Raw genomic sequence first — 19,565 nt, 5'->3', positions numbered from 1 at the left:
TATGATTGGAAATTTAAAATCCCCAACCAAAGTCGCCCTATTATTCTTCCAGATAGCTGAGACCTCCTTACAAGTTTGTTTCTCAATTTCCCTCCCACTATTAGGAGGTCTATAATACAATCCCAATGAGGTTATCTCTCTTTCTTATTTCTCAGTTCCACCCAAATAACTTCCCTGGATGTGTTTCTGGGAATATCCTCCCTCAGCACAGCTGTAATGCTATCCCTTATCAAAAATGCCACTCCCCTTCCTCTCTTGCCTCCCTTTCTATCCTTCCTGTAGCATTTGTATCCTGGAACATTAAGCTGCCAGTCCTGTCCATCTCTGAGCCATGTTTCAGTAATTGCTATGATATCCCAGTCCCATGTTCCTAACCATGCCCTGAGTTCATCTGCCTTCCCTGTTAGGCCCCTTGCATTGAAATCAATGCAATTTAATTTATTAGTCCTACCTTGTCCCTGCCTGCCCTGACTGTTTGACTCGCTTCTCTTCTCAACTGTACCAGTATCAGATTGATCTCTTTCCTCACTATCTCCCTAGGTCCAAAACCACCCCCCACCTTACTAGTTTAAATCCTCCCGAGCAGCTCTAGCAAAACTCCCTGCCAGTATATTAGTCCCCTTCCAATTTAGATGCAATCCGTCCTTCTTGTACAGGTCACTTCTATCCCAACAGAGATTCCAATGATCCAAAAATGTGAATCCTTCTACATACACCAGCTCCTCAGCCATGCATTGATCTGCTCTAGCCTTCTATTCCTGCCCTCACTAGCTTGCAGCACTAGGAATAATCCAGATATTACTGCTCTTGAGGACCTTCTTTTTAAATTTCTGCCTAACTCTCTGTAATCTACCTTCAGAATCTCAACCATTTCCCTTCCTATGTCATTGGTTGCAATGTGGACAGTGACCTCTTGCTGGCCCCTCACCCTCATGAGAACATTCTGCACCCTCTCTGAGACATAGTCTTGAACACGATCTCAACGTTGGCCTGTTTGGAGAAGGAGTTGAGTTAATCTGTGAACAACAGTCTTAGTCTCGAGGCAGTTATTTAAAGTTATTGATGTGGCGAAACTTCAACCGTTCCCCAGAGTTCAGGAAGTATGGCAGTTGAAAAGCAAGAGCCAATAGTTAAATACTGATGTATTTGCCAGGAGAAAGAGAACTGCGCCTCTTTGTCCACTGAATTAACCTGTTCAAATCATGCAATTCACAATCACCCTCTAACATTGTACCTTCCACTAATCTCTCTTCACTCCATATCCCCTCCCTTCCTCATTCTCCCTCTGAGTCAGCAGCCATCTCAATGTCATGGGCTGTTAACTGCCAAGTGGAAACTCAAAATTCAAATGGAATTTCTCTGCTATTACAATCACCCATTCTTTTCCCACTTCCCAAAAGCACCAGGGTCTTTGGCACTTCAATCAGAAAGGATATCTTTGAGAGAAAGTTTTGTATAAGTCTGATTGGTCGCTAATGGAAAAGTTAAATCCAGAATGTTAATATTAAATCAAATTGTGGAAGTTGGCTGAGAGGACAGAGATTTAAACTGACAAAAATACATTTTAAGACTTATACCAGAAAATTCTCAATATGTAGAACTGCATTTCAGGTAAAATATTGAAGATTGAGTCCTTTAAATATTTATAAAATGGATGTTGCAATGCATGGAATTTAGTCATTCATCAAAATAGTAATTCTAGTTGAAAGTGCTCATATAAGCTAAATGGCCTTCTTCATCAATAATTATTTGCCAATTTTGTAAAGGAGTATTTATCTTTTGGATGGAGTAGCATCAGTTAAATGCATTTTGTTTAGTTTCATTGTAAAATTCACATGTTTAATGCTTAGTTTTTGCAAACATCACAATGAATCTTTATTGTTCTGATCAAACATCAGGCCCTGACATGGTCCTCAGGCTCCAAGTAATTTTGCCACAACAGCCTGTTCTGATCAGCTATCTGAATTGCTGGAGGATGTATATTAGTTGGGCTTTTTTTTTAACCTCCTCACCTCTTAAACTTTCTGCATAATTCATTAAAGTTGCACATCTTATTTTCAGTAAGGCTAAAATAATGAGCTGTCTTTCATACATAATTATATTAATATTTGAATGCATAATTCATTAAGGGTATGCACCTTTGTATCTAATACTCCTGCAATAATTAAAGAGACACTCTGCTCTGTCCCCACAGTAGCTGCATTAATACCAGAAGAATTTATTTATTAGCACAGAGCACCTTTATATTTAATAAGCATCAATTAATTAAAAGAGCATTTTATTCTTTTCTGTATATTTACTTGCATTTGGTATGTATGATTTGTTAACAATGCACATATTTTATTATTACTGAAATATATGGAGTTGACTTATGCTGTGTACCAAATGTCGAAAGTAAATGAGGGGCTGGAGCATTATACAGACCTCTAAAGGGTTTGATGGTGCCATAAATCACAAAAGCCTATAATAGTCTCAACCCAGTTTTATTTGAATTGTGCTGTAGAACTTGCATTAAATGTCACAATACAGGGCTCCTCGTTTGTGAATATCTAACTTTGACAGATAAGTAACGTACCAGACTTTGGTGACTCAATTATATCCTCCTGATAACTCAGTTTTTATTTGTGATACAAAGATTTGAATTATAAATCAAAAATAACAAAAAATATTCTTAGAATGATGCTGTACAGAAAAATAAGATTTAGCCCATCATGTCTGTGCCAGTTCCTTGAAAGAGTAATTTAATTAATTCTGGTATTCTACTTTTCCCATAGACCTAACATTTTATTTTGCAAGTGTTTGATCAATTCTCTTTTAATTGACTTTGTTGAATGAGCTTCGACCACCTTTCAAGCTGTACATTCTTTATATCAGAACAAATCATTACATAAATGCTGATGTGGCTGCTTTACAAATTATTTTAAATCTGTGTCCTTTTCTTTGACCTTTTAATCATAGAAGTAGCTTTGCCCAATTTATTCAATGAAAACATTTAATAATTTTAAACATCTAATTAAATTTACCTTTAACCTCTCTACCTTAAGGACAACAATCTAACTTCACTAGTAACTGAAGCCCAACATTTCTGTACCAGGAAATCTCACACTTTGCATTCTGTAAAGACTCTGTTCCATTCTCCCAGTTCCTCCATCTCCGTTGCATCTGTTCTGATGGTGCCAACTTTGAGAAGGAGGCTTCTGAAATGTCCACCTTCTTCCTCAACTGAGCATCCCCCAACACTGGTGGAGAGAGCCCTCAACCAGTGACCCATCTACTGCACTTTGGCCCTTACCCCTTCTCTTCCCTCCTGCAAGAGAGATAGGGTACCCCTTATCCTCTACTACCATCCAACCAGTGTCCAATCCATAGAATCATTAACCGCCATTTCTGCCACCTTCAGCGGGTACCACCACCAGACACATATTCCCCTCCCCTCCTTTGCTGGGGCCGTACCCTCTGGGAAATCCAGGTGCACTTCACCTCCACTCCCAACATCTCTTCATATACCCACAGCACCTTCCAAAACATGTAAACTCTGCCACCGAGAAGGACAAGAGGAGCAGTTACATGGGAATACAACTAACTTTGAACTACAAAATGGTTCCTACATTGTTGTTGATCAAAGTCCCAGATCTGTCTCCCCTACAGCACTGTGAATGTACAGACATTACATGAACTACAGTATTTCACAAAGATGGCTCACCACCTCAAAGACAATTTAATAAGCAGTAACTGTTGGTATAACCAGCAATGATACATTCCATGAAAGAATAAAATAAATTCTCCAATGTTTGGTCAGTGTTAGCATAAGGCTTAACAATTTATAAAGCAATTCAAAAGCTGCATTATTCTACAAGAAAAAAATCATTATAGTACATTGAGTAAACACTTAACCAATCATGTATTCTCTGTTTTTATACTGTTACAAAATAGGTAAAGAACATATTTACATTTCTGAAAGGAATAGCTTTTCTTGTCATGACAATGGATCAGAACTCTAAAGTCCGTACAGATACATTGAACTTTTAATTCCAAAGTACATTTTTTGAAAGTCAAAAAATGACTGTGGGTGTAAATTCAATGACTGTGTGCCAGAGTCTTGTGGACCCATGGAATGTTGCACCTTTACGTACCAGAATGAGGGAAACTTCAAACAAAAAGGCTAACCAGAAGAAGCTAATGAGATGCTGTCTATCCAAACCTCCTCTTAGCAGGAGGACATTTTCTATAGGCAAGTTTGTGTTTTACCCTTCCAGGGATATATGAGTAATGGAGTTGAAAGTAAGTTTCAACACTAGTCTGTGTGCATCAGTGGGGTGACTTTCTAGTCTGTGTACTAGTGTGCAGTGAAAGTCATAGCTTTGAGATGAACCATTAAGCACCTCTGTACTGCAAATAATGAAAGAGAAAACTTGATCTGTCATTTTGAGTATTTCTAGTCAGCCACTGTCAAGAGGAAGTAGGACAGAAGAATTTCAATCAACCTGGAAGCCCCAAATTGGTCTACCAAAATCAGCAATTCAGGTAACACTTGCTGAAACAGCTAGAGCATTCAACTATCTACTCTTCGTGAATGACTCAGAAACAAATCCATACCTCTTTTTCGATGTTTATCATTTTTTGGACTCATTTCTTTTAGTCTAATTTGTTTGGGTGTGCATTGTGTTATTTCTTTCTTCTCATGTCTCGTAGCTAACAGACTCATTATTTTGTCAACTTAAGGAAGCCTGGTTAAGTAGGTTCTTTCTAAAATGTATATTCATTTGGTCTGGGAGAATGACATTCATGAGGAAAAGGATCCTTTTTTTACGTAATCTTGTTGTGACCAATTAAATGGATAGGTAAACAAAGAAGTGGAATCAGTTTGTCCCTGTTCACCTGAGTAAAAACAAGGACTGCAGATACTGGAAACCAGATTCTAGATCAGAGTGGTGCTGGAAAAGCACAGCAGTTCAGGCAGCATCCGACAAGCAGGAAAATCGGGACCTTAACAATTTGGGATATATCCCATTTGGAACTAAATTGAACTGGGAAAACTTCGGCCAGGGAAAGATTGTAATGTTATCTCACGTTGTCATAATTTTTAGCTACCTAAGCCTACAAAGTGCAGCACAGGATTACCTTGGAAACTGACCTGCTCCACTCCACTCTTTCTAGTGACAGAGAAAAAAAAGGTGAAGAACCCTGTAATGGTAGCATTAGCTATTTAACACTTCATGAAAAGAATCTTACTGGGTTTCCTATCTTTGATATCTAACTGTCATCACATTTCCCAATATTTCAATGGAGCATTTTTTTTACCTCGTTGTAGTTATGGTTCCTAGTTTGAGTTTAAATCATGTCATATCACTCCCAATTCTTATCATTGTATCCACTCAGCTTTTTGGTGAAGTTACACAATGGACTTCCAATAAATTTAAAGGAAAGCAGTCCTCTTTGTACCCCATATAACCTTACATTCAACATTCTTGAAATTAAATAGGCAATACCTCTTTCTCATCTTATATGATGTTACACAATAAGATTATGTTTTGGTGCCTTTAAAGCTTGCACAATGTTCACCTTTACATTCAAAAGTAAAACAAATGGGACAATGCTAAGCCTTTGTATTCTTCACAGAAAAACTAATCCTGTCAGTTCTATCAAGCGATACTACTTAGCTTTCTATTCAATACTCTCCAAATAAAAGCGAACAAGACTGTTCTTTGTTTCCTGAGCAGGATTGTTTTTCAAAGTGTCAAAAGATGAGGAAGTTTTAATAGAAGGTAATATGTTATCTTATTGTGTGGTAGGAAAACACAGTTAACATAAAAGAAATCAATACTTTACAGCTTACCAGAAATTATTTATATCATGAAATTTAGCATCATCACATGTATGAACTCCAAACAACAGTCACACACAGATTCAAATTTCGGGTAATTGAGTGCAAAGTGTGTTATAGTTTTAATAAAAATAGTTTCATGACAGTTTCATATTCACTATTTGACCTGTAATTATAGGGAGTGCTCATTTATGTCCTATCCTGTCAGATCAAAGAATGGAAAAAGTGGCCAGTTGTAAGATTAGATTCCCCACAGTGTGGAAACAGGCCCTTCCACCCAAACAGTCCATACCGACCCTCCGAAGGGTAACCCACCCAGATACATTTCCCTCTGACTCATGCAACTATAACACTATGATCAATTTAGCATGGCCAATTCACCTAACCTGCACATCTTTGGACTGTGGGAGGAAACCAGAGCACCTGGAGAAAACCCACGCAGACACGGGGAGAATGTGCAAACTCCACACAGACAGCTGCCCAAGGCTGGAAACAAACCTGGGACCCTGGCACTGTGAGACAGCAGTGCTAACCACTGAGCCACTGTGCTCCCACAATAAGGAAAGTTCTTGTGACAAACCTGGCAGGTTTTAATTTCCAAACAAGTTTAGGTCAAGGCAGGGTCCCTGTGCATTCAACCTCCACTCCTTGGGGGCATCAGGAAAAACCACACACAAACAATGCTGTGAATTACCAAAGAGTATGCCCTTCACAGATTGAGTGAATCACCTTAATTGCCTTAAATGCAGCAAATGAGGGGCTATGTCTTGGCTTGAGGGATCTGCATTAAATAAGTAAATATTCTGTCAGGAATAAATAATAATTCTATTGAATGCAATTATTATTTTTTTTCATCTTATCATTATAAAGATGCACTCGGCTTTGTAAACACATATTTGCAGGTGAAATGAGAGAAAAAAGGATGGATACACGTGTGTTGGCTTGAAGGAGCAGAACTCTGAAAGTTAGTGCTTCTAAGTAAGCCTGTTGGACTATAATCTGGTGTTGTATGATTTTTTACTTTGTCCACCCCAGTCCAACACCAGCACCTCCCCATCAAAAAAAAGAGACATGGAGAAAATAATGACACTTAAAATTGACAAATTTAAAGAACTAAATAATTTCTAGCTCAATATATTAGGCAGAAGAGACAGCTTATCAAAGCTCTTTCAACTCAGGAATACTGCATTTGGATTGCAAAATTGCAAAAGGTCACCCTGCTCTATGAGAAGGCAGAGGCAGCTTAGATAAGTGAGTTTTGAGAAGATTTGAAGCTCAGATTGAGATTATGGCTATAGGTTTGCTCGCTGAGCTGGAAGATTCATTTTCAGACGTTTTGTCACCATACTAGGCAGCATCTTCGGTGAGCCTCCAGATGAAGCACTAATGGAATGGCCCTCTTTCTATTTATGTGATTGAGTTTCCCTGGGTTGGTGATGTCACGTCCTGTGGTGACATTATTTCCTATGGTGATGTAATTTCCTGTTCTTTTTCTCAGGGGTAGTAAATGGGATCCAAGTCAATGTGTTTACTGATAGAATTCCAGTTGGAATGCCATGCTTCTAGGAATTCTTGTGCATGTCTCTGTTTGGCTTGTCCTAGAATGGATGCCTTGTCCCAGTCGAAGTGGTCCATCCTCATCCATTTGTAAGGATACTAGTGAGAATGGGTCATGTCTTTTTTGGGACTCGTTGGTCTTAGTGGCTAGTTTTCTGCCTGTTTGTCCAACGTAGTGTTTGTTATTGTTCTTGCAAGGTATGTTGTAAATGACATTAGTTTTGCTTGTTGTCTGTATAGGGTCTTTCAAGTTTATTAGCTGCTGTTTTAGTGTGTTGGTGGGTTTGTGGGCTACCATGATGCCAAGGGTTTCACAAGCACTCAAAAGACTAAAAAAGGATAAAAACACTGTTATCCTACCTGCAGACAAAAAGCACTTTACAGTCATTTTAACTTCAAAATTACGTTGAGAAACACTGAAACAAACACTACATTGGACAAACAGGCTGAAAACTAGACACCAGGATACATGAACCTCAACTAGCCACAAAGTGACATGACCCACTCTGACTAGTATCCTTACATATGGATGAGAAAGGACACGACCTTGACTGGGACAACACATCCACCCTAGGACAAGCCAAACAGAGACATGCACGAGAATATCTTTACTCAGAGAGTCGTGAGTTATGGAATGCCCTGCCAGTAGCAGTGGTGGACTCTCCCTCTTTATGGGCATTTAAACGGGCATTGGATAGTCATATGGAGGATAGTGGGCTAGTGTAGGTTAGGTGGGCTTAGATCGGCGCAACATCAAGGGCCGAAGGGCCTGTACTGCGCTGTATTTTTCTATGTTCTATGTTCCTCGAAGCATGGCATTCCAACCGGAACTCTATCATCAAACAAATTGACTTAGATCCCATTTACCATCCTCTGAGAAAAGGAACCGGAAATGACATCATCAAAGGAAATGGCATCGCCACAGGAAATTACATCACCAACCCAACGAAACTCAAGCACATAAGTGGAAAGTGGGCCAAGTCACCGGTGCTTCATCCGAAGTCTCACTGAAGATGTTATCTAAAATGGTGAGGAAATGTCTGAAAACAAACTTTCCAGCTCAGTGAGCAATCTATAACCAGCAGGTTAGGTAAACGCAGAAAACCCAAAGAATTCAGATGCTCAAAATCAGAAACTGATAGAAAAATTCAATATGTCCAGCAATATCAGTGGAGAGAAAGTAAAGTTAATGCTTTGGGCCCAGTGACCCTGTCCTGAACAGGTTCTAAACAGGATCACTAGACCCAAAGTATTAACTCTGCTTTCTCTTGAAAGTTTCTACCAGACTTGCTGAGTTTCAGGCAAAAGCATGATTTATCAGCCAGGATTGAAAGTCAGAGCAGACTCAATGGGCTGAATGGCCTAATTTCTGCTCCTATGTTTTATGGTCTTATGGACTTTGTGAAAGATAGGTTCTGTCTAACTAATCTGGTTGAACAATTTGAAGGTTACTAGCATGGTGGTTAAAGAAGAAGCTATAAATGCTGCCTATGTAAACTTTCAGAAGTGATTAATGAGGTTTCAAACAACAGATTGTGAGCAAAAATGTGATCACAAAGAATTGTGACATGGATTTGTAATTAGTTGGGTGGGGGGAGATAGAAAATAGGAATTAAAAAATCCGTTTCTATTTTGGTGTCACCTGCAAACTTACTAATTATATCTCTTATGTTCACATGCAAATCATTTCTATAAATAATGAAAAGTAGTGGGCCCAGCACCAATCCTTGTGACACACCATTGGTCACAGGTCTCCAACCCTCCAACAGCCCCCTCTGTCTTCTACGTTCAAGCCAGTTCTATATCCAAATGGCTAGTTCACCCTGTATTCCATGTGATCTAACCTTGCTAACCAGTCTACCATGAGGAATCTTATTGAATGCTTATTGAAGTCCATATAGATCACACTTTGTCAACTCCAGTCCAACACCTCCACCTCATCTTATAGATCACGTTCACCACTCTGCCCTCATCAATCTTCTTTATTACTTAGAGTCATAGAGACGTACAGCATGGAAACAGACAATTCAGTCCAACCCATCCATACCGACCAGATATCCCAGCCCAATCTAGTCCCACCTGCCAGCATTTGGCCCATACCCTTCCAAACTCTTCCTATTCATATACCCACCCAAATGCCTCTTAAATATTGCATTTGTACCAGCATCCACCACTTCCTCTGGCAGCTCATTCCATACCCGTACCCACCCTCTGCGTGAAAAAGTTGCCCCTTAGGTCTCTTTTATATCTTTCCCCTCTCACCCTAAACCTCACTCTAGTTCTGGACTCCCTCTTCAATCATGTTAATGAGACATGATTTGCCACACACAAATCCATGTTGACTATAGCTAATCTGTCCTTGCTTTTCCAAATACAGGGGAACCTTGATAATTTGAACAAGGTGGATGGGCACTATTTTGTTCGGATATTCAATTATTCAGTTAATCAATTAAATGCCATTCTTCTGGGGCTCAGAGTTTTTTAAGACTGATCCCCATTCAGGAGACGAGGTGGCAGCACATGGCATGTGAGCCCCTGCCACCCCACCACCCCTGTCCAACACCATCCCCCGCCCACCCCCAACTCTGTCCAACACCGGCCCCGCCCACTTCCCCACATATACACAGCCACAGCCCCACACACAACTTTTTACTGCAACTTTTTGACAGATCCCACATTTGCCTTCTACAGGACAATGTTGGAGAGATTATCTGGGGAAGGGGGGTGGGGGGAGTTTAGAATACACCCCTCTGTAGAACTCCAGGGAAAGTGTGGGGAGAGAGAGAGGGCAGGGCAGTCAGTCATTTGGAGACGGTGCCTGTTTAATCACTGTAAACAAAAGACACAATCACTGTTGGATACAAGCCTTTGATGTAATGCTTCCATCAGGACCTCAAGATCTCCTTCAGATAATCAGATATTCGGATAATTGAGGTTTATTGAGGTTCCACCGTACATATAAATTTTGTCCCTCAGGATTCCCTCCAATAACTTACCCACTACTGATGTCAGGCTCACTGGCCTGGCTTTTCCTTTCCACCTCCTCTAAATAGTGGCACCATGTTAGCCAACGTCCAGTCTTCCGGCATCTCACCTGTGCTATCAATGATCTAAATATCTCAGCAAGGGGCACAGCAATCACTTCCTTAATGTCTGACAAATTTCACTGGATTCTTTGACAAGGTGACAACAGGCAGTGGGTGAAGGTATTGCTGTGGATATTGTATATTTGAACTTTCTGAAAGCATTTGAATTGGTGCCACTTGGCAGATTGTTCAGCAAATGAGAAAGGTTTGGGATTGATGGGTTCTTGGCAGCTTGGATTAAAGTTGGCTGAAAAACAGTAACAGAAGGTAGGTATGGATAGACATTTCTCAGACCAAAGACGAGGTGAAAATTGTGTTCCCTAGGGATCAGCGTTGGGAGCCTTGCTTTTTCTGATTGATATAAATACTTTGGAGATGACTGTTGAGGGCAAAATCTCTAAATTTGCAGATGATATTTAGATAAGGAAAATAGTGAATTGTGAGGATGACACTGAGTGACGTCAGAGAGAGGTTAACAGTTTGGCCAAATGGGCAGATATCTGGTAGATGAATTTCAATGCAGAGAAATGGAAGGTAATGCAATTTTGTAGAAGAAACATGGAGGGACAACATAGGTCCAATGCTACAACTTTGAGGGGAGTACAAGAGCATATGGACCTTGTGGTTTAACTCTGCATAACTCTGAAGGTGAGCAAGCAAGTTGAAACAGTTGTTAAGGTGGCTTATAGGATCCTTAAGTTTATAAATAGAGGCATAGAGTATAGAAGCAAGGAAGTGATGCCACACCCCTACAAATCATTGGTATGGCTGCATTTAGAGTATTGTGTTTAGTTCCAGGACCTAATTTAACAAAGGATGTTAAAACCCTGGAAAAAGAGCAAATGAAATTTACTTGAATGACACAAGAAAGGAGGGATTTTAGATGCAAGGGAAGATCAGAGAGATTGGGCTTATTTTCCTTGGAGCAGAGATTAAGGGGTGTTCAAAATTGTGAGCAACTCTGACATGGTAAAGAAGGATATCTGTTGGTACATCTGTAATTAGCGATCACAATTTCAAGATTGCCAGCAAGAGAGCTCAGAGCGAGTTGTTAGGGTTTGGATGGTTCTGCTTGGGAGAATAGTAAAGGTGGATTCCATAGGACAAAAGACAGTTAGATATATAATTGAAAGTGATGAATTTAAAAGGTGACAGCGATAGGGCTGGAGAATGGGACTAGCTCTGTTGGGAGCCAGTATAGACATGATAGGTTGAATGGCCACCTTTTGTACTGTAAAAAATCTATGATTCTATGAAAAATATATTGATGTTGCAGGAGATAGAGTGTCGATTATATCCGGATAAAATGATTCAATATAAGAACAGATTGTGCAAACCCGGCTTGTATTCCATTCAATTTAGACAGGTGAACGGTGTTCTAATTGATATATTTTTAAAAAAAGACTCTTTAAGGATTACAAAAAAGCATCGGTTCCCTTCCTCCCCTCTCCCCTGCCCCTCTCCCCATTGTACACAAAGACATGGGCATTTCTGTACTGAGATGAGAAGCAGGAATTGGATATGTGTTGAACTTAGAAATCCATCTCGATTCAGCTGTGCTCCAATCAGGTATAAAGCTTTGGTGATTAGCCTGATTTATGCTAAATTATGAAAGGAAGATCAGCTACAAAGAACTACGAAAGACTCAGTTAAGTCACGTCTTCCCAATTATCCTGTTTTGATCAGAATTGAAGAAAGCTGTAATTTGTCACGCATCAGTACAAATACTACATTTCTCAAAGACATGAATATGTAAATTCTCTCCTGTTCTTTGTGTTGATTACCTTCAATGGATTTGCTTCTTCCCAGAGGAAATTCTAATGATTTATTTGCATAATTAATACTCAAAGTAACTGAAAGGAAATGAAGACAATTCTTGCTTGTACACCTTCAAATTCATTTTGGCATAAATTATTAATGTTTGTCTTTACCATATTGTATTTGTTCTTCGGAGATTTCTTTCTTCATTGTTCTGAATCAGACTGCTTGGAACACTATGAGAATGAAATCATGAGATAATATTTAATTTTTTTCCTAAGCATTATTACTTAAGAATCTGTACCTCGGTATCTTTGTACTTAAGATAGTGCCATAAGTAACAACTTGTAAACTTTTCATTGTACAGATGTGAGTACCTGTGACAATAAAGCCAATTCATTAATCAATTCAATCCATTCAAAGTTAAGTATATAATGACAACCTGAAACATCCAGTACATTGGTGGACTGAGTGATTGTAATTGTAAGCTATCAAAGTCAGGTTGAACCTTAATTTCTGCTCTGAAGGAACATCGTGACTAGAGAAGTGATTACTGGGCCTCTTGCTGAGATATTTGTATCATCGATAGTCACAGGTGAGATACCGGAAGACTGGAGGTTGGCAAACGTGGTGCCACTGTTTAAGAAGGGTGGTAAAGACAAGCCAGGGAGCTACAGACTGGTGAGCCTGATCTCAGTGATGGGCAAGGTGTTGGAGGGAATTCTGATGGACAGGATGTACATGTTTTTGGAAAGGCAAGGACTGATTCGGGATAGTCAACATGGTTTCGTGCATGGGAAATCATGTCTCACAAATTGATTGAGTTTTTTGAAGAAGTAACAAAGACGCTTGATGAGGGCAGAGCAGTAGATGTGATCTATATGGACTTCAGTAAGGCGTTGACAAGGTTCCCCATGGGAGACTGATGAGCATGGTTAGATCTCATGGAAGCTGAAAATGTGTTGCTGGAAAAGCACAGCAGGTCAGGCAGCATCTAAGGAACAGGAATTTCGACGTTTCGGGCATAAGCCCTTCTTCAGGCATTCCTGAAGAAGGGCTTATGCCCAAAACCTCGAAATTCCTGTTCCTTAGATGCTGCCTGATCTGCTGCGCTTTTCCAGCAACACATTTTCAGCTCTGATCTCCAACACCTGCAGACCTCACTTTCTCCTCGTAGATCTCACGGAATACAGGAAGAACTAGCCATTTGGATACAGAACTGGCTCAAAGGTAGAAGACAGAGGGTGGTGGTGGAGGGTTGTTTTTCAGACTGGAGGCCTGTGACCAGTGGAGTGCCACAAGGATCGGTGCTGGGCCCTCTACTTTTTGTCATTTGCATAAATGATTTGGATGTGAGCATAAGAGGTACAGTTAATAAGTTTGCAGATGACACCAAAATTGGAGGTGTAGTTGACAGAGAAGAGGGATACCTCAGATTACAACAGGATATTGACCAGATGGGCCAATGGGCTGAGAAGTGGCTGATGGAGTTTAATACAGATAAATGTGAGGTGCTGCATTTTGGGAAAGCAAATCTTAGCAGGACTTATACACTTAATGGTAAGATCCTAGGGAATGTTGCTGAACAAAGAGACCTTGGAGTGCAGGTTCATAGCTCCTTAAAAGTGCAGTTGCAGGTAGATAGGATAGTGAAGAAGGCGTTTGGTATGCTTTTCTTTATTGATGAGAGTATTGAGTACAGGGGTTGGGAGGTCATGTTGTGGCTGTACAGGACATTGGTCAGGCCACTGTTGGAATATTGCATGCAATTCTGGTCTCCTTCCTATCGGAAAGATGTTGTGAAACTTGAAAGGGTTCGGAAAAGATTTACAAGGATGTTGCCAGGGTTGGAGGATCTGAACTACAGGGAGAGGCTGAACAGGGTGGGGCTGTTTTCCCTGGAGCATCAGAGGCTGAGGGGTGACTTTACATGACTTTACAGTTTACAAAATTATGAGGGGCATGGATAGGATAAATAGACAAAGTCTTTTCCCTGGATCAGGGAGTCCAGAGGGCATAGATTTAGGGTGAGAGGGAAAAGATACATAAGAGACCTAAGGGGCAACCTTTTCACGCAGAGAGTGGTACGTGCATGGAATGAGCTGCCAGAGGATGTGGTGGAAGCTGGTACAATTGCAACATTTAAGCGGCATTTGGATGGGTATATGAATAGGAAGGGTTTGGAGGGATATGGGCCACGTGGGAATGGATTGGGTTGGGATATCTGGTCGGCATGGAAGGGTTGGACTGAAGGGTCTGTTTCCAAGCTGTACATCTCTATGACTATATGACTCTATCTTCAGAGTGGGGAATACTTAGTGAGCGGGGGGGCCAGTTTAGCTCAGCTGACTTGGTCATTGGCTTACAAACCAGCCTCGTATAGATAGTGTGGTTTCAATTCTCTCACAGGCTGATATTACTACTCCTCTCTCCCTTTCCCCCACTCCTGGGGGGGGCTATCTGATTTTTTTCCAGTCTGGCAATTAGACACACTATTGTTCTGTCACTCTCACATTCTGATCACTTAATCTGCACTATCAGGAACCTTCTCTCTCCAAGCTGCCCCACTCCAAGACCCCCACCATTGCATAAATATTGCCCCCTCCATACTTTACATCACCTCTGATGAAGAGTCATCTAGATTCAACACATTACCTTCTCCCTGGATGCTGCCTGACCTGCTGTGATTTTCAGCATTCTTCTTTTCAGTTACTATGAAGGACTCTCCTTCTCGACTTCTCCCCTCCCCTCAGATTAAATCACCACAAGTTGTCTCTCTCTAATGAATTTTACACACGCCGTGACGTCGAACACTTCTTCCGCCGCCTCCGCCTCCGAGCTTACTTTTACAATCTCGCCCAACTTCCGAGGACCCCTTCGCCCACCTCCAACACACTCCATCCACCTGGAAACCCCTTACTGGCCTATTACCCACCCTCGATCTCTTCATTTTCAACTACCGCCAGGACGTAAACCGCCACTCCAACCTCTCATCCTCACAACACACTGCCCTCCACTCCCTCTGCTCTAATCCCAACCTCACCATCAAGTCAGCAGATAAAGGGGGTGCAGTGGTAGTTTGGCGCGCTGACCTCTACACCACTGAAGCCAGACGCCAACTCGAAGACACCTCCTCCTACACCCCCTCGACCATAACCCCACCCCACATCACCAAACCATCATCTCTCAGACCATACAGAACCTCATCACCTCAGGAGATCTCCCACCTACATCTTCCAACCTCAGGTCTTGGAACCCCACACTGCCCGATTCTACCTCCTTCACAAGATCCACAAGTCTGACCACCCTGGCCAACCCATTGTCTCAGCATGCTCCTGCCCCACTGAACTCATCTCTACCTATCCCGATATTGTCCTATTTCCCCCCCCTCCCGAGTCCAGGAATTCCCCACATATGTTCCAGACACTACCCACGCCTTCCACTTCCATTTCTCTGGCCCCCAACACCTCATCTTCACCATGGATATCCAATCCCTCTACACCTCCATTTGCCATGACCAGGGCCTCCAAGCCCTCCGATTCTTCCTCTCTCAATGTCCCCAACAGTATCCTTCCACTGACACTCTCATTTGTTTGGCTGAACTGGTCCTCACCCTCAACAATTTCTCATTTGAATCCTCCCACTTCCTCCAGATCAAAAGGGTAGCCATGGGCACCCGTGTGGTCCCCAGCTATGCCTGTCACTTTGTTGGCGACATAGAACAGTCCATCGTCCGCAGTTACACTAACACCACTCCCCACCTCTTCCTCCGGTACATTGATGACTGCATTGGCGCCACCTCGTGCTCCTGCGAGGAGGTTGAGCAATTCATCAACTTCACCAATGCATTCCACCCTGACCTTAAATTTATCTGGACCATCTCTGACACCTCCCTCCCCTCCCTTGACCTCTCCATCTCCATTAATGATGACCGACTTGACACCGACATTTTTTTTACAAACCCATCGACTCCCACAGCTACTTGGATTACACCTCTTCCCACCCTACCTCCTGCAAAAATGCCATCCTGTATTCCCAATTCCTCCGCCTCTGCAGTATCTGCTCTCAGGAGGACCTGTTCCACACAGAACACACCAGATGGCCTCCTTCTTTAGAGACCACAATTTCCCTTCCCATGTGGTTAAAGATGCCCTCCAATGCATCCTGTCCACATCCTGCACCTCTGCCCTCAGACCCCACCTCTCCAACTGTAACAAGGACAGAACCCCTCTGGTGCTGACCTTCCACCCTACAAACCTTCGCATAAATCAAATCATCTAACAACATTTCTGCCACCTCCAAAAAGACCCCAGCACCAGGGATATATTTCCCTCCCCACCCCTTTCCACCTTCCGCAAAGACCGTTCCCCCCATGACTACCTGGTCAGCTCCATGCCCCCCAACAACCCACCCTCCCATCCTCGCACTTTCCCCTGCCACCACAGGAATTGCAAAACCTGCACCCACACCTCCTCCCTCACCTCCATCCAAGGCCCCAAAGGAGCCTTTCAAATCCATCAAAGTTTTACTGCACGTCCACTAATATCATTTATTGTACTTGTTGCTCCCGATGCAGTCTCCTCTACATTGGGGAGACTGGATGCCTCCTAGTACAGCGCTTTAGGGAACATCTCTGGGACACCCGCACCAATCAACTACACCGCCCTGTGGCCAACATTTCAACTCCACCTCCCACTCAGCTGAGGACATGGAGGTCCTGGGCCTCCTTCACCGCCACTCCCTCACCGCCCGACGCCTGGTGGAAGAATATCTCATCTTCCGCCTCGGAACACTTCAACCCCAGGTCATCAATGTGGGCTTCACCAGTTTCTTCATTTCCCCTTCCCCCCACCTCACCCCAATTCCAAACTGTCCCCATGACTTGTCCTACCTGCTTATTTTCCTTTTCACCTATCCACTCCACCCTCCTCTCTGACCTATCACCTACATCCCCACACCCATTCACCTATTGTACTCTATGCTACTTTCTCCCCACCCCCACTCTACTCTCATTTATCTCTCCATCCTGCAGCCACTCTGCCTCTATTCCTGATGAAGGGCTTTTGCCCAAAACATCGATTTTTCTGCTCCTCGGATGTTGCCTGACCTGCTGTGCTTTTCCAGCACCACTCTAATCCAGAATCTCTCTAATGAGATCCATGATATGGAGGTGCCAGTGTTGGACTTGGGTGGGCAAAGTCAGAAGTCACATGACACCAAGTTATAGTCCAAAGGTTTATTTCGAATCACAAGCTTTCATAGTATTGCCCCTTTTTCAGGTGAAATGGACCTTAGATTAGGTTCTCTACAACATGGAAACAGGCCATTGGGCCCAACAAGTCCACACCAACCCTCCAAAGAGGAACCCACCCACCTCTATTTCCCTACACTTACCCCTGACTAATGCAACTAAAGTTTTTGTTAATAAGCATTATGCAGACACAGGGAGAACATGCAAACTCCACACAGGCAGTCAGCTGAGGCAGGAACTGTATGCAGGTGCTTGGTGTTGTGAGACAGCAGTGCTAACCATTGAGCCACCAAGCTGCCCTCACCTTGCTGTTAACCTGATGTCTTGTGATGTCTGACTCTAACGAGAGCTGCCCTATGATCGGGTAAGACTTGATTTTTATTTTAAATTTAAAAATCACACAACACCAGGTTATAATCCAACAGGTTTATTTGGAAGTACTAGCTTTAGGAGTGCCACTCCTTCATTGGTGGTTTTGGAGAAAGACATCATGATCACAGAATTTATAAGTCATGATTTGGAGATGCTGGTGTTGGACTGGGGCGTACAAAGTTAAAAATCACACAACACCAGGTTATAGTCCAACAGGTTTAATTGGAAGCACACTAGCTTTCGGAGCGACGCTCCTTCATCAGGTGATTGTGGAGATGTCGGTGTTGGACTGGGGTGTACAAAGTTAAAAATCACACAAGGAGAAAGTGAGGACTGCAGATGCTGGAGATCAGAGCTGAAAATGTGTTGCTGGAAAAGCGCAGCAGGTCAGGCAGCATCCAAGGAACAGGAGATTCGACGTTTCGGACATAAGCCCTTCTTCAGGAATTCAGGAAGCGTCGAATCTCCTGTTCCTTGGATGCTGCCTGACCTGCTGCGCTTTTCCAGCAACACATTTTCAGCTAAAAATTACACAACACCAGGTTATAGTCCAACAGGTTTAATTGGAAGCACACTAGCTTTCGGAATGATGCTCCTTCATCAGGTGATCACCTGTTGGACTATAACTGATGTTGTGTGATTTTTAACAGAATTTATAGCCTAAGGAGTCCAATGTCATGGTGGTATATTAAACAATTTTAGTTCAAATCTTTCATCGCTTAGAGTGGGAAATGCTGGTTTCTGTTCTTTGATATGCAAATCCCAGATCTTCTTTTAAATTACATTCTCCAGATTGCTCAGCTTTTCGAACAATAGGTGTGAAGTCTGCCTTTGTCCCAATGTTGAGTCAGACTGACAAGCCCTCTGCACAGCGTTTTCCATGGATTCATGCAGTTTTTGAGCAAAATAAAATGTAGTTCTGCAGAAACAAATTTACACCATAAACTTATATGTGTGCGTGTGTAGGAGCGACAGAATGAGTGTATATGTAAGTCTGCGCATGTGGGTGTGAGTGCAAGTGATAATTGTTATTATTTCAATTTAATTCTCTTTACTACACAACTATTTGAGAAGTATTTGGCTTTTTTCTTGAGAGAAATATTCTACTTTGTCAGTCAGGCTTTTGACTAAGTGTCTATTCTATAATTGAGAGTCTGAAACTGAAACTTGACAAAGTCAATTAATTTTGAAACCAAGTTCAGGCTTGTTCTCATGCTTCACTGACAGTGACACACTACCACATTCAATGAAAGACCCACATTCACAAGCACCACATTACCATGTCAATCATTCAGGAATGAAAAGCTGGTGACTTTCACATTAGACAGGTGATGAACCTTTATGAAGGAGGAAAGGGTTCTTGTGGCTCAGTCATAGTGCCCCTACCTCTGAACTAGGCAGTTCAGGGTCATGTAGGAGAAAGTGAGGACTGCAGATGCTGGAGACCAGAGTTGAAAAGTGTGGTGCTGGAAAAACACAGCAGACCAGGCAGCATCCGAGAAGCAGGAGAATCGACGTTTCGGGCATAAGCCCTTCTTCAGGAATCATGTCCCACCTGGACAGAAGTGTATCATTGCAACTCTGAGCAAATTATTTAGCAAAGATCTAACTGGGAAACTGTTCCACTATATACCTGTAGCAAAATGTGTCTTCTGACCTGAGATGTTTACCATGATCGCCTGGCCATGGCCTGATGCAAGTTCAGGAAAGCAGCATG

This window comes from Hemiscyllium ocellatum, chromosome 7, assembly GCF_020745735.1.
Source record: "Hemiscyllium ocellatum isolate sHemOce1 chromosome 7, sHemOce1.pat.X.cur, whole genome shotgun sequence".
Taxonomy (NCBI): Eukaryota; Metazoa; Chordata; class Chondrichthyes; order Orectolobiformes; family Hemiscylliidae; genus Hemiscyllium; species Hemiscyllium ocellatum.
Note: the sequence above shows the minus strand (reverse complement) of the source record.